This window comes from Amblyraja radiata, chromosome 8 (genome assembly GCF_010909765.2).
Source record: "Amblyraja radiata isolate CabotCenter1 chromosome 8, sAmbRad1.1.pri, whole genome shotgun sequence".
In the NCBI taxonomy this organism is placed as follows: domain Eukaryota; kingdom Metazoa; phylum Chordata; class Chondrichthyes; order Rajiformes; family Rajidae; genus Amblyraja; species Amblyraja radiata.
This window is the reverse complement of record NC_045963.1, coordinates 39,638,948-39,652,430: the sequence shown is the minus strand read 5'-3', so window position 1 is coordinate 39,652,430 and position 13,483 is coordinate 39,638,948. Positions and strand designations below refer to the sequence as shown.

Sequence of the window (13,483 nt, the reverse complement as noted above, 5' to 3'; positions counted from 1 at the left end):
CTTGCTTTCCCTCTCACTCCATCTCTCCCCCATCCTAGTTCTCCGACTAGTTTCAGTTCTCCTGTTTAATCCAGTTGAATAAATCCAGGATGATTGTGTCAACCATCAATCTTTCTCAAAATTAGAATCCCTTTTTATATCATTCCCATTGTTCCTTATCATTTGATATTTTGCAAAATTACTAAGAACAATAACATTGGTCATCTAAGTTTTGCTGCCACTGTACAAATATGAGGTGATTAGTTTCTATAGATTTGCACTTAAGAAGCAATGGTAATTGTTTAATGTGATTTAGAGGGTGGGAGATAATTGGACCAGGATGTGGAGGTGTAATTTGGTTTCCATTTCAAAGCAATACATTTGTTTAACAGCAAGGCATGTTTGGGGTTTGGTATAGTCCATTCTTGTTGTTCCATCTTGTGACCTAAGGCCCTGCTGCTGGACAGGCCTTTCCTACATGGCCCAGGGCCAATAAAACTCCTGAAGGAAGCATGTTTGGTGAAGAGGGAAATTGGGCCATGAGCCACAGTCACAAACATATGGCTGTTGTTTGAACTCATTTTAAAGCATGAACATGTTTAGATAGGGAAATATTCGAGTTTGCACCTTCGATGGGTTAAGAAGGTAGCTGTTGCAGGGCAAAGCAAGAGTCCATAGATACCCACACAAATTATACCTCAGCTGGGTAAAGGTGGTGAGTGGATTTATGAAAATACAGAAGAGAACATATGCTGGCTCTTTTGCAGTTTAATGTTTTCCCTCTGATATATGAAGAAGATAAAAATAAAATGTATTATGTTATTTCTGGGATTAGATAGCTTTATTGGTTGAAATCTCTTTAATTTATAGAATGTTAATGTTATCTGGGAACGATAGATAAGTGGCTTAAGATTCAATTTGGAATTAAGTGGTTCAAGTCCTTTATATCAATTGCTTAACATTTATGGATATAAATGTTATTAATATTGAATGTACAAGAATTGTTTCTGACTATCTCCTGTGTTTGTTATAACGTGGGTGAAAATAATCTATACAGGACATGGACGCATAATTTGGTTAAATATAGTGGCCCAGAATTTGCAGTAGTAATGACATCATAACCGTCAGTGTCTGCTGCTGTTACTTTGAAACGTGGTCAGAAACTTGAGGTGTCTGCAGAGGCTAGTTAAACATGGAAATGTCATCACTGCCAGTAATATTTTGTCCTACATAATGTAGCAGCTATTAATCTATACAGATAGCACTAACTCAATGAGAATTTCAGTCCTTTATGCGCTATTCCTACTTTTAAATAAATTTAATGTTATGTCATTGAATATGTTATACATTACAAGAAAATGTAGATTATGCTAACAGTAAAATAAGTAACAGTTAGGGATGATCATCTTTCTGTGTTAAAAATCTAATTTCCTGAGTATGTCAATTAGAGTCATAAAGTTATGCAGCACGGAAACAGGCCCTTCAGCCCAACTTGTCCATGCTGATCAAGATGCGTATCTAAGCTAGTCCTATTTGCCTGCATTTGGTACATATCACTCTAAATATTTCCTATCCATGTACCTGTCCAAATGTCTTTTAAACGTTGCTGTGTACCTGCCTCAACTACCTCTTCTGGCAGCTCATTCCATATGCGGACCACACACTGAGTGAAAATTATTTTATTATTTTAAAATTAAGTAGTATTTCATTGTTGTTCAAAAGGTCATTTTTGGGGAGATTTTTTAAAATGGTATCTTAATTTGACTTCCTGTAAATGAATGATACTTGATCGTCATATGTACTTTGGGTACTTGGTACAGTGAAAATCTTTGTTTTGTATAGAACCTAGGCAGTACACAAATGTTGCCACAAAGTTGGTGCCGTTAAATTGACAAAAGTATCAAACGGTCCTATCTACTGCCTGACCCCACCCCCACCCCGCCATGCTAGGTCCCCCATTGTTCTTGGCGGCCCTCTGCCAGATCTCCCCCCATTGCTTTTGCAGGTCCATCCCCATCTTGGTGGCGTGGTTCTGTTGACACCGGTGGCTCGGGGCTGATTTGGAGTCCGTCATGGGTGAGCCGCGCCTACTGAGCAGGTACCACGACGTCGGTCCCCGACCTTCTGACGTCAGTCGACACTCTTTTATCACTTTTTCATCTCTAAACATTTGTCACTCCACCCTTCTGCCAATCAAACCCCTCTCACCTGTTTCCATCGATAACTTGTCTGGCTTTGTCCTGCTCCCCAACTCTCTTTTCCAGCTTTCTCACCCTTCTACAATCAGTCAAAAATGGTCCTGACCTATGGCGTTGCCACTTCATTCCCTCCACAGAGTTCTATACTCAAGATTCCAACATCCGCTGTTCCTAAAGGCAAGTTGCCTTTAAATTCAAAATACTATTACTGCAATTAATGAAATTAATCTCATCATGACATCTTAATGTGACAAAGAGTAACTTTAATGGTGATGAAATGGTTTCAATGGGAATAATTATCATTAGATATTGGGATTTAATTATGAGATTGAAAATGAAGTCCTGCTGCTGTTACTCACCATTAATGTACTCCTACACAAAGATGAACACAATCTCTGCTTTGATATGCTTGTGCTTTAATAAATCTGTCCAGTTACAAGTAAAATTAGGGTTGGAAGTAGTGATAACCAACCAGTCTTTCTCATATTGAACCAAATTCAGCAGATATCCTGACTGTTATTGACCATAGAATTATTGTGCTGGAGAAGGTAGAAAGCAAATTTTTCCCTTGGGGTACACTTTTACACTTTTTATACTAGTTGTTCAAATTCTGGTCTGAGACAAGTAGACCCGTACTGCAGTTTAGGTCATTACAAGGTGCAAAACTCAAGTAGATTTGCCTTAAATTCCAGAATGGGGAAAAATCATTAATTTCATAACCATTGAAGTTACTCTTTATCACATTAAGATGTCATGATGAAATTAATTTCATTAATATCAGTAATAGTATTTTGAACTTAAAGGCAATGGTATGAGAAAGCAGACCCTTTGCCTACTTTCCCACATTCTGGAATTTAAGGCAAATCTACTTGAGTTTTGCATCTTGTAATGACCTAAACTGCAGTAAGCAGTTACTATCAGAGAGAATCATGTAACTTAGTTACGTTTCCACAGATAATTCAACATCTCTTTTTAGTGGTCTGCCAAATAGAGGCACTTTGACTGAGAAAGACCTTTTATGGATCATCTGCAGGTGGATGAAATACCTTTTAAAGCTGCTGGTGAGCATTTTAAGCATAGGATTTGAGGTGGGGGTTTTAAAGTTAGATGTAGGTGGAGGGACCTCCAATAATTTATTTTGTTTATCATAAAACTTTACAAAGTTACATGCTTCTGCCCCAAACTAGAGAACTTTGTCCTTTTTCCCACCAATCTGGAAAAGGATAGAAGTGTTAAATGTAATGGTGATCCATTCACTGGTTTCCTGGATCTGCCATTACTTCTGGCATCTTTCATTAGATGTGACGCAGGTCTTGAACACATCTGCTTGTATAAATCATAGGGGTTTTTTGCATGAAAAATGCATTACATTTTCATTACTAATGTAGCATTGGACTTGTTTGAATAGAAAACAGTTGGAAACTGAGCTCTGCAGCTCATGTTTTATCCACCTACCTGTTGGTGCTGCACTAAGACATATATGCAGGCTGTCATGAGCAGTCTGGGACATTGTCAAATAGTTTTATTTCTGTCAGTATGACCATAATAACTTGGCCATGGGACGCTGAATTTAGAATTATTCAATGAATGACAGAGAAAAATACTTTGAGTCTTTATTTTTTATGGAAGGCATGATTTCCAAGTATTTGCGACTTTTGACCTGCGACCCTGCTCTACCATTCAATAAAATCATGGCCAATTTTTCTCAATACTATATTCCTGCTTTCTACCAATATCCCTCGCTGTTTTTTGTGCCGTAAAATAGTAAGATTAAACGAGAACTTACCTGTTTGAAGTTTGATCTTGATTTTGTGAGGAGTTACGATGAGCGATTACGTGAAGAAGGGCCGTCCGTCTGCGTGCGCGTCAATCTTCAAAGCAGCAGTGTTAAATCACAGATAACAAAGAAGACCTGAGAATAGTAAGATTGTGAAAAAACTAGAACTTCCATATGACCTTGATAATATGAGGGTGGGAGCGGTGGGCACGTAATTGCTCATCGTAATTCCTCATAAAATCAAGATCAAACTTCAAACTGGTAAGTTCTCATTTAATCTTACTATTTTACTTCGGAGTCACGTGAGTGACTACGTGAAGATTTCAAAGCTCTGTGAATTTACGCCGGTTACGAATCCAGGCGTCACTCACTGAATGGATTGACCATGGATGAGAGTATTATTAAAGCATTCAGACATAACGTAGTTAGTAACGAAACTGATGCTTTAAAATAAGGAAAAATAAATGTTTTATTTGCTTCCCCTCCAAACCTGTGGGAAAACTAGGTAACAGAACTTATGATGGCACGAGCAAATACCCCTGGTCCGATTATGGGTTTGTTATAAAACCGCTGGAACGTTCTTTCGTTCACCCATCCTGCAGCTGCTAGGATGTCATTAAGGGGCACGTCCATCATTCTTGCTGCCGACGTAGATGCAGCCCTGGTGGAGTGAGATTGAAAGATATGAGTATTTATTCCCGCTACCACCATTACCTCCTTTAACCATCTGGAGATAGTTTGTGTCGACACCTTTCGGTGTGGTTTCTTGTGGCTGATGAGGACCGATTGTTCTGAGCCTCTGAGGTTCTCCGTGACTCTCAGGTAGTGGTGTAAATGTGTTACCACACACAATCGTTGGTCCTCTGGATATGCCAGGAACTGGATCTTCATCCCTGGCATTCCTGGCCTGCTCTGTTTGATCAGGTCCTTAACAACGAATGTTATGTTATTCGTGTTGCTGGTCATGTAGTCCAGTCGTAGTTTTTGTAGTGTCTGGACTCTTTGGGCTGTTATTAGCGCCATCAGCATAACCACTTTCAATGTTAGTTTAGACAAAGATAAGGCCGTTGGCTGTCCCCACTGACGAAGTAAGGTCAGTACCATGCTCACATCCCATGTGCCCGTGTACCTAGGCCTTGGGGGTATCGAATTGTAAATTCCCTTCATGAATTTTATTACGAAGGGGTGCGTTCCTATCGGCCCGTGCCCTGCCTCCAGTGTCAGATAGGAGGATAGTGCACATCTGGCACTGTTGATTGTGCTATAACTTAATTTATAGTCATAGTTCAGGGCTGATAGGAACTCCAAGACATCCGTCATCCGAACTGTGTTGTATGCTATATCGTTTGCATGGCAGAAAGCTTCCCACTTCTTAATATGAGTAGCGTATTGTTTTTTGGTACTGTCCCTCCATGCCTTTGTGATGACATCCACAGTTCGTTCGGAAATTCCAATGTCTTGAAATGGCCTCCTCAGAATCTGCAAACCAACAAATCAATCCGGTCAGAAAGTGGATGGCTGCTCCCTGAAACTGGGTTTACTAGGAGATCTCTCCTCTTAGGTACAACCATTAATGGCTGGACTATGATCCCCAGTATTTTCGGGAACCAGGCTTGTGTAGGCCAATCTGGTACTACTAAAATGCCTGTGGCTTTGTCTTGCTTGATTTTAGTCAAGCATCGGTTTATGAGGCAGAATGGTGGGAATGCATAAATATACATTCCTCCCCAGTTTAGGGAAAAGGCATCCACTGACTCTGCTCCTGGGTCTGGCTCCCAGGACACATATCTGGGTAATTGATGGTTTAATCTAGATCCAAATCTGGAGTGCCAAATCGTATAGTTATTTCATTGAATACCGTACGATTCAACATCATTCTATATTATCATTAAACATTCGTGACCTTGCATCTGCCACCGTGTTATATCTTCCTGGTAGATATACTGCCGTGACCCAAATATCCCTCTCGATGCACCAGTGCCAAATGAGGTTAGATAATCTGTCACAGGATACAGATTTTACACCACCCATGTGGTTGATATATGCTACCGCAGTAGTGTTATCAATCTGAATTTGAACATGCACATGTTGCATGTTGTTACAGAGAGACTTGAGTCCATATTGTGCCCCCAACAATTCTAGGTAATTGATTCCATATAGTTGGAGTATAGTTGACTCTTGCTCATTCCATCTGCCTCCACAGCTCCTGGCTGTGTTTGTGGCTCCCCATCCTAAACCGCTTGCGTCGGTTTGGAGAAACACTGATGGGCTCTCAAGTAAGATTTTTCTTGAGCTGTGTCTTATGTTTGCCATCCACCATTGTAGTTCAATAATGGCTTCAGCTGGTAACCGCATTGATTTGCCAAACTAACCTGCATGCAATTTCAATGCTCGTTCCTTTGCCCGCTGTAAATGCTGGTAATGCAAAGGTCCGTAGCGTACTGCAGGAAAGGCAGCTACCAATTTGCCAATAGCACTTGCTGTTTGTCTGATAGTTGGTTTGTGTTTTTCTATCAGATCATTGCAGGCTTTCCTCAAGTCTTTTTGTTTGCCTTTAGGCAAAGTCACCAACATGGTTACTGTATTGATAGTAAATCCTAGATAATCAATTACCTTGGTAGGAGTTAATTTTGATTTTACTGGATGGATTAGGAACCCAAGTTTTTCAAACAGGGTTTTGGTTGCCTTGACTGTTGCTTCCGCCAATTCTTTGGTAACTCCAAAGATGAAAATGTCATCCAAATATGCCATGACTATGTGATTTTGAGATCTTAGCAGCCTCAGAATTGGTTTCAGTAATTTGGTAAACAGTCTAGGGGCTGATGTCAACCCATTTGGCAGAGCCATATATTGCCATAATTGACCCATCCAGGTAAACTTCAAATATCTCCTATACTCTTTGTGAATAGACACCGAATAGTATGCATCTTTTAGGTCGATGCATGCCATATAGCCATTTTTGGAAACCAACTGAGTTGCTGTTCCAAAATTGTCCATTTTAAAGTGTTTGTATTGCACATATGTATTGAGTTCCGTAAGATCCAAAATAATACGGATCCCTCCATCTTTTTTCTCTTTTGGAAAAATATTGGATATAAATTGGTGAGGTTCTGTGTATGACCTCTCAATAACACTATTGTCAGATAGCGTTTCAATTTCTTTTTGTATATTCATTGTCTCTTTTTGGGAAAAGACATATGTGCGAGTATTAGAATGTGTTGGTGGTGGTGATAAATTTAAATTGAACTCAATTTTGAATCCTTCTATACTGTGCAGTATGAATGGATCCTTAGTAACCCAACACCATTCTTTTAAGAAGTATTTCAACCTTCCCCCCACCTGTAAGTGAGGTTAGTTTGGTATGTTCCCTGAGGAACTGGTTTGACTTACCTCTGTTGTTACTGGCGGCGTGGTGCTGGCTTTCGTCCGCGAGGTTTGGGGAGCAGAGCTGGTGGTTGCTCTCTCCTCATCCTCGCTGTCGGCCTGCTGGGGCCTGCCCCTAAAAAAGACCTTGTCTCAGGGGTGAATCTTCCTCCGGTGCCTGGCTCTCTAGGTGTAAAACGCCGAGAGCTGTAGGGGTGGAATCTAGTGGATGTGCCCCTGGGTGTGGCCTGATCTCTTGTTATGAGGCGCACGGTTTTTGCCTCATCATCCAGGTCCCGTACCTGTCTAGACAGGTCTTCCCCAAACAGGTAGTTTGTGGGCTGGATGTCGCTAGCTTTGCAAAGAGCTACAAACTTCGAATTTATTGCCGGTTTTATTGCCTCTTTCCGAATGCAGTTTATTTCGAAACGGGCATTACATAGCAGTGCCATGGTATCCTGCTCCCAGTCAGTGAGGAGGTCTCCTTCCACACCTCCTGCAAACAAAGTGATTCCAGACCCCAGCAGGTTTAACACTTTTTGGAACTTCAGTTCCTGGTTCCTGATTATGGGACCTATTTGCCTCCAAATTATGCGGTTCACCGCTTGTACCTTGAGGGAAGCACAGTTAGATGGTGGGGGGTACCTGTTTAGGGTTTCTTCCATGACAAGATCCTTGAGTTGATGAGATGCCAAGTAGTTGATGTTACTTGCTAGGTCTTCATCCAAGGGTGCTCCCAGTGATGTGGAGATCGCAAATTTAGTTGATTGTAGAGGTACTTCCTCCAATCTCCCCTGGGAGTGTTCCCCCACTGTGCTTCCAAACTCTGAATCCGGGTAATCCCCGTATGTACTTCCCCCTTCCATGGGAAAGACATATTGCTGCCCAGAGTATGAAGCTGCTGGCACGGTCTGTAGAAGGGACTCGTGCTGATAATGCTCCTTTTTCCGGAGTTTATCATTGTGGAGCAGCTTCTCCACCAGCTGCTCCATGTGGGAGAGTCATCCTCGGACGCTTCCCGATCAGGGAGGGTATCCCTCTTCCCCGGACTCATCCGAGTCTACGGGTCTGGCAGACTTATGGGTGGCTTTACGTCCCGCCAGGACCACCACGGTGCTTTTCTCCTGCACCAAGTCTGCTGCTGCCGGTTCTAACGCCGGCGGCAATGTCGGCGAGAATGAGCGTCGTTCGCTACCGGGAATGCTGCGGTCTTCGGCAGCCGGTTTCCCCGCGGACCTTCTCTTCGACATTTTTTGGGGCTCTGAAAGAAAAATACTTCTTTAGCCCGAACAGAAAGCGCAGGGTAAGTGGTTCAACTTTTCTTACCTGCCGCCTTTTTAAAATCCCAACGGCTGGGAGGACGCAGTGCCTCTCCCGTCCGTTGCGCGTTGCTTTCAGACGTAATGGACGCGAACGCAGACGGACAGCCCTTCTTCACGTAGTCACTCACGTGACTCCGAAGTAAAATCAATCTATCTTCTTAAATATTGTCAGTCACTCGGCCTCCACCACCTTCTGGGGTAGAGAATTCCACAGATTCATTATCTTTTTTGAATGAATACATTTCTCCTTACCCAATGTATCCTGAGGCTGTAACCCCTACAGCATTCCAGACCCCGTGGCTAGAGGAAACACTCTCTCTGTATCCAGATAGTCTAGCTCTGCAAGAACCTTTTACATTTCAATGCAATCCCCATGCTTTCTTCCAGGCTCTACAATTAACTGTCAATCCAATATCTCATCTTTTGAAGGTCCTGCCACCTTAGGAATTAGCCTGGTGAACCTTTGCTGCATTTCTATGGCAAATATATCCTTTCTTGAGAATACTCGTGAGAATATCAAACTTGCAGAAATAGTTCAGGTGTAGCCTCTCCAACACACTACATGATTGTAGCAAGGCATTCTTGCTCCTCTACTGTAAACCTCTTGCAATGAACATTAATGTACTATTTGCCTTCATATCATCTTGCTTCATGTGCATACTTGCCTCCAAAGTTTTGTTTTTATTGAATGGCTAATTTAGAATTGTAGCATCATTGTTGTATTGAAAGAGGCCATTTGATCTATTGAACCTGCAACGTAAATCTGGTCAATGCTAGCTCTTTTTTCACATCTCTACCATTTTTTTTCTCCCTCTCATATCAATCCAACTCCATTTTTGAAAGCAATGTTTGGATCTGCAATTTTCAAATAGCATATTCCAAATTATAATTGTGTGTCGAATTAGAAGTTTTATTTCCCTCTGTTACTGTAGTTTCTTTAATTCAGTAGGATATGAACCATATTAGTAGTTAAATAACCTAGCTCTCTGTGTTGTTAACCTGGTAGCAATACCATCAGCCAGTGCTAATGGATAAATAGTGCTTACGTCACAGTTGATTTCATGCTGAAAGAAAAATAAGCGAGAATGTGGGGAGAAAGGAATAACTGCTTAATAGTGCAGGATATCATATCATATACCTATTAAAAGTCTGATCTTGTATGTGTGTTTGTTTGTTTGTGTACAATCACATCTTCTCGAGAAAAAAAAATGCGCATGCAGGGGTGGGAGGGGGGTGTCCCCTCTCCCTTTGGTACGGAACTTTTGCATTTTTCAGTTTGAAATTGTGCAATATGGTGTATACTGTAGCGAGTCTTTTAACTTACACTTGAATGCAATATATACACTTTAAATTGGATTAGCTATGAATAAGGTTAGACTAAATTACATTCCACAGTAAAGCCCAGGCTCTGATCAACACGTGCAGCACATGAATGATCTTAGTGTATTCATGTATGGAAATCAGATTATAATCAAACACTTGGCCCATGTTGACCAACCTGGGTCTCACTGCACACCTGGTACTACTCCTGGCCCTGACTCCAGTTCCATACCTTCTCTCATTCATGTCCCTGAGTCCAGCCTTACACCTGCCCCCCTATTCTACCCTGATCATAGCTGCTTACCTGCTTAGGTTCCCAGTGCTGATCACACCCTTGGTCCCAGCTTTGACAGCACACCTAGTACTATTCCAGACCTTGACTCTGGATGCCAACTTGACCTTGCTCCTAGCCCCTTTGCACTGACAATATATCTGGCCCACACATAAAGCCTCATATCTGACCCCCTGGACTTAACCTATTATGTTCAAGTCCACAGGTGCTTATCTAATGCAGTAATCCTTTATGGGGCACTTCACAGACCAAATTATGGATAACAAAATTTGCTACATCCATTGGCTTTCTTGTTATCTAACATGCTAGTTACTTTATCAAGAAGTCATCAATTGGTTGAACCCAATTTCTCATCCATAAAATTATACTCACTCAGCTGTCTAAGTATTCTGTTACCATTTCTTTCATTTTCGTAACAAACTGTCCTGAAGTCATTTTCACCCCCAACATTTTCAGTATTTTGCTGTCTTCCTCTCAGCTGGGACTTTTCCGAAATGCAAAGTCCAATAACTATATATTTAAGCAATATTATTTTATTTAATGTGATCTTGAGAGTACATAATATTTTCTGTGGTATTCATAACACAACAATGATAAAAAAGATCTTTGTTTTGATTGCACCTACCAACATGCATACATTATTACATTACAATTAATATGTACCGAGGGCAAATTTTTGTTCCAATGCTCCCCATTCCCAATTACTTTTATATTGAAGTGATTGAAATCCAAGTGAAGTTTAAATGGCATCATAAAAGTAAAACCTCCGGAATGGATGATATTCATAACGTGGTTGGTTGGGGTCAGTATCAGCACAATTACTATATTAAACTTTGAATCTTCGATGTCCTGGTTCAAGCTAAAACTAAAGACAAATAATAATCTCCTCACACATTCCCCTACAAGTATCTCTGACACTCCTTTAAAATATGCCCCTTCTTTGAACAAGCTCTAAAATATCGCATCTGAATCCGTTTCCATCTGATTACACTCCTTAAGGATGTTCATCTATGTGTTCAATTAATAAAACAACGAGATTGGGGACATTTCTATTCAACCTGTCAAAGGAATTGGGGGTGGGGGGGGGGGGGGGGGGGGGGTTAGAAATAGTCAGTTAGGTAAACAAACATATTAATTGAGTGGCCAATGACAATAGTGCTACTTTCCCAATATTTAACTGAAGGAAGTAATGGGTTATCAGGGCTGTATGTTGTGACAGACAGCCTGACACCTTGCATGTCATTTTAAAATAAAATTAATATTTTATCACATCCCCCTGGATATTCCGGATTAATAAATTAAGGTTTTGTCAACTAATTACAAATCAGGCTAATTACAAATTAATAACATTAGCCAACTCCGAAACATGAAGTGCTGAGCATTGGGATCCAGACATCACGGCCAACTGGCCTCAGTTCCCCACTCACATCTGGCAGTGTTCTCCGTCTGAAACAGGGGCCGCAGAGCATTTTTGATAGTGGGGAGGCTGAGCGATCATTGATCACTGGTCTTGGGGGTACCCGGTGAGGGAGTGGAGCAACCGAGTGGGGAGAGGGTGTGGATAGGGCAGGGATTGAGTGAATGAATAATATTCATATAATATCAAGGGGGGTGGTTAGTGTGTGTGATGCTGCAGGCTGCCCCTCCCAATGGGTCCCACTTGGTCTATCTTTCATAAAAGTCCCAATGTGCTTTATGTGAAATCATAGTGCAGTTACAAATTGTCTACATAAAAATGGAGTAAAAGAAAAGCTTCTCAAAATCACGATTATTGTCGCTGTTTCACACTAGCTTTTGGCAGTGGGCCAACAGTTCCACTTCAATTTTTTCTACACAGTTGTAATTTTTTCCGTATTTGCAATACCTTCACATTTCCCATAATTTGGCACAATCACAACTTGCCCTGAGCTCATTATCAAGCATTTCAGTTTTGAATGGATTTCAGAATCTACAATATATAACCTTACCAATTTCTAGCAATATGATACGAGTAAGCAAGTTGTTATACTATGAATGAATAAATAATGGTGAATAAACTATTATCCAAATGTTGCAGTTAAGAATATATTTTTAAAAATGTATCTAGAATTATGTTACTCAATTCATAATGACATTTCAATTGACATAAACCATATTATGACTGCATAGTGGTTTTGTACTTGGCATCATGAAATCTGACCCTGTTTATCTCTTACACAAATTATATATATTTTTAAATAATTGTTTCTGAAGTTGCTTTTTGCAGCTATTGGCATGACAATGTAACCACTGCACTTTGTCTTTAATAGTAGCATTCACCAGTTTAGAATATATATATATTCTCACCCCTCTCTCTCCCCCCACCCCTGTCTCCTTCCCCTCTCTCTCTCCGCCTCTCTTTGAGATTCTCTGTCCCTTCGGCACAGAGACTCTCACGGAAGCGGCGCAACTTTTCTGACGCCTCAGACGGCCCGGGACTCTTGCACTGCTCCATGACCGGAGCTGCAGCGAGTGACTCGCCAGCCCCGCAAATACTCGCCAGCCCGCAAACACTAGCCAGCCCCGGCTCCCCGCATCTGTCCCCGCCACTGGTTCTGCTTCCATCCCTCCCTCAGCCCCAGCTCTCTAACACCCATGGCCCATGCAGTTTATCTGAGTTTTGACATTTTCGTTGGTCACAGAATTTGTGTTCAGTGTGAGAATTTGTTCAAATGCGTGATTCTCACGCTCAAAGCGTGAGAGTTGGCAGCCCTGCTGCCCCTCTCTCTCTGCCCCCTCTCTATTTCTGCCCTCTCTTTGCTCCCTGCCCTTGTCTTTTCCCTGTCTCGCTCTCTGCCCTCTCGCTGCCTCTGCCCTCTGCCCTCTCGCTGCCTCTGCCCTCTGCCCTCTCTCTGCCGTCCCTCTCTCTCTCTGCTCTCTCTCTCTGCCCTCTCTCTCTCTGCCCTCTCTCTGCCCCTCTCTCTCTCTGCCCCCTCTCTCTCTCTGCCCCCCTCTCTCTCTCTCTGCCCTCTCACCCCCTCTCTCTCTGCCCTCTCTCTCTGCCCTCTCTACCCCGCTCCCTCCCTTTCCCTCTCTAGCTGCGCCTGCGAGTTGGATGCTATGCACGAGTGGATAGGGCAGGGATGGAGTGAATGAATAATATTCATATAATATCAAGGGGGGTGGTTAGTGTGTGTGATGCTGCAGGCTGCCCCTCCCAATGGGTCCCACTTGGTCTATCTTTCATAAAAGTCCCAATGTGCTTTATGTGAAT

At 41.9% G+C, this 13,483-nt stretch overlaps 1 protein-coding gene across 1 annotated transcript in view; it reads left to right on the top strand.

Moving 5' to 3' along the window:
• Positions 1-13,483, top strand: part of kcnh1 (potassium voltage-gated channel subfamily H member 1) — a 217,656-nt gene that overhangs the window by 126,063 nt on the left and 78,110 nt on the right. The gene's annotated exons all lie outside the window — the stretch shown is intronic.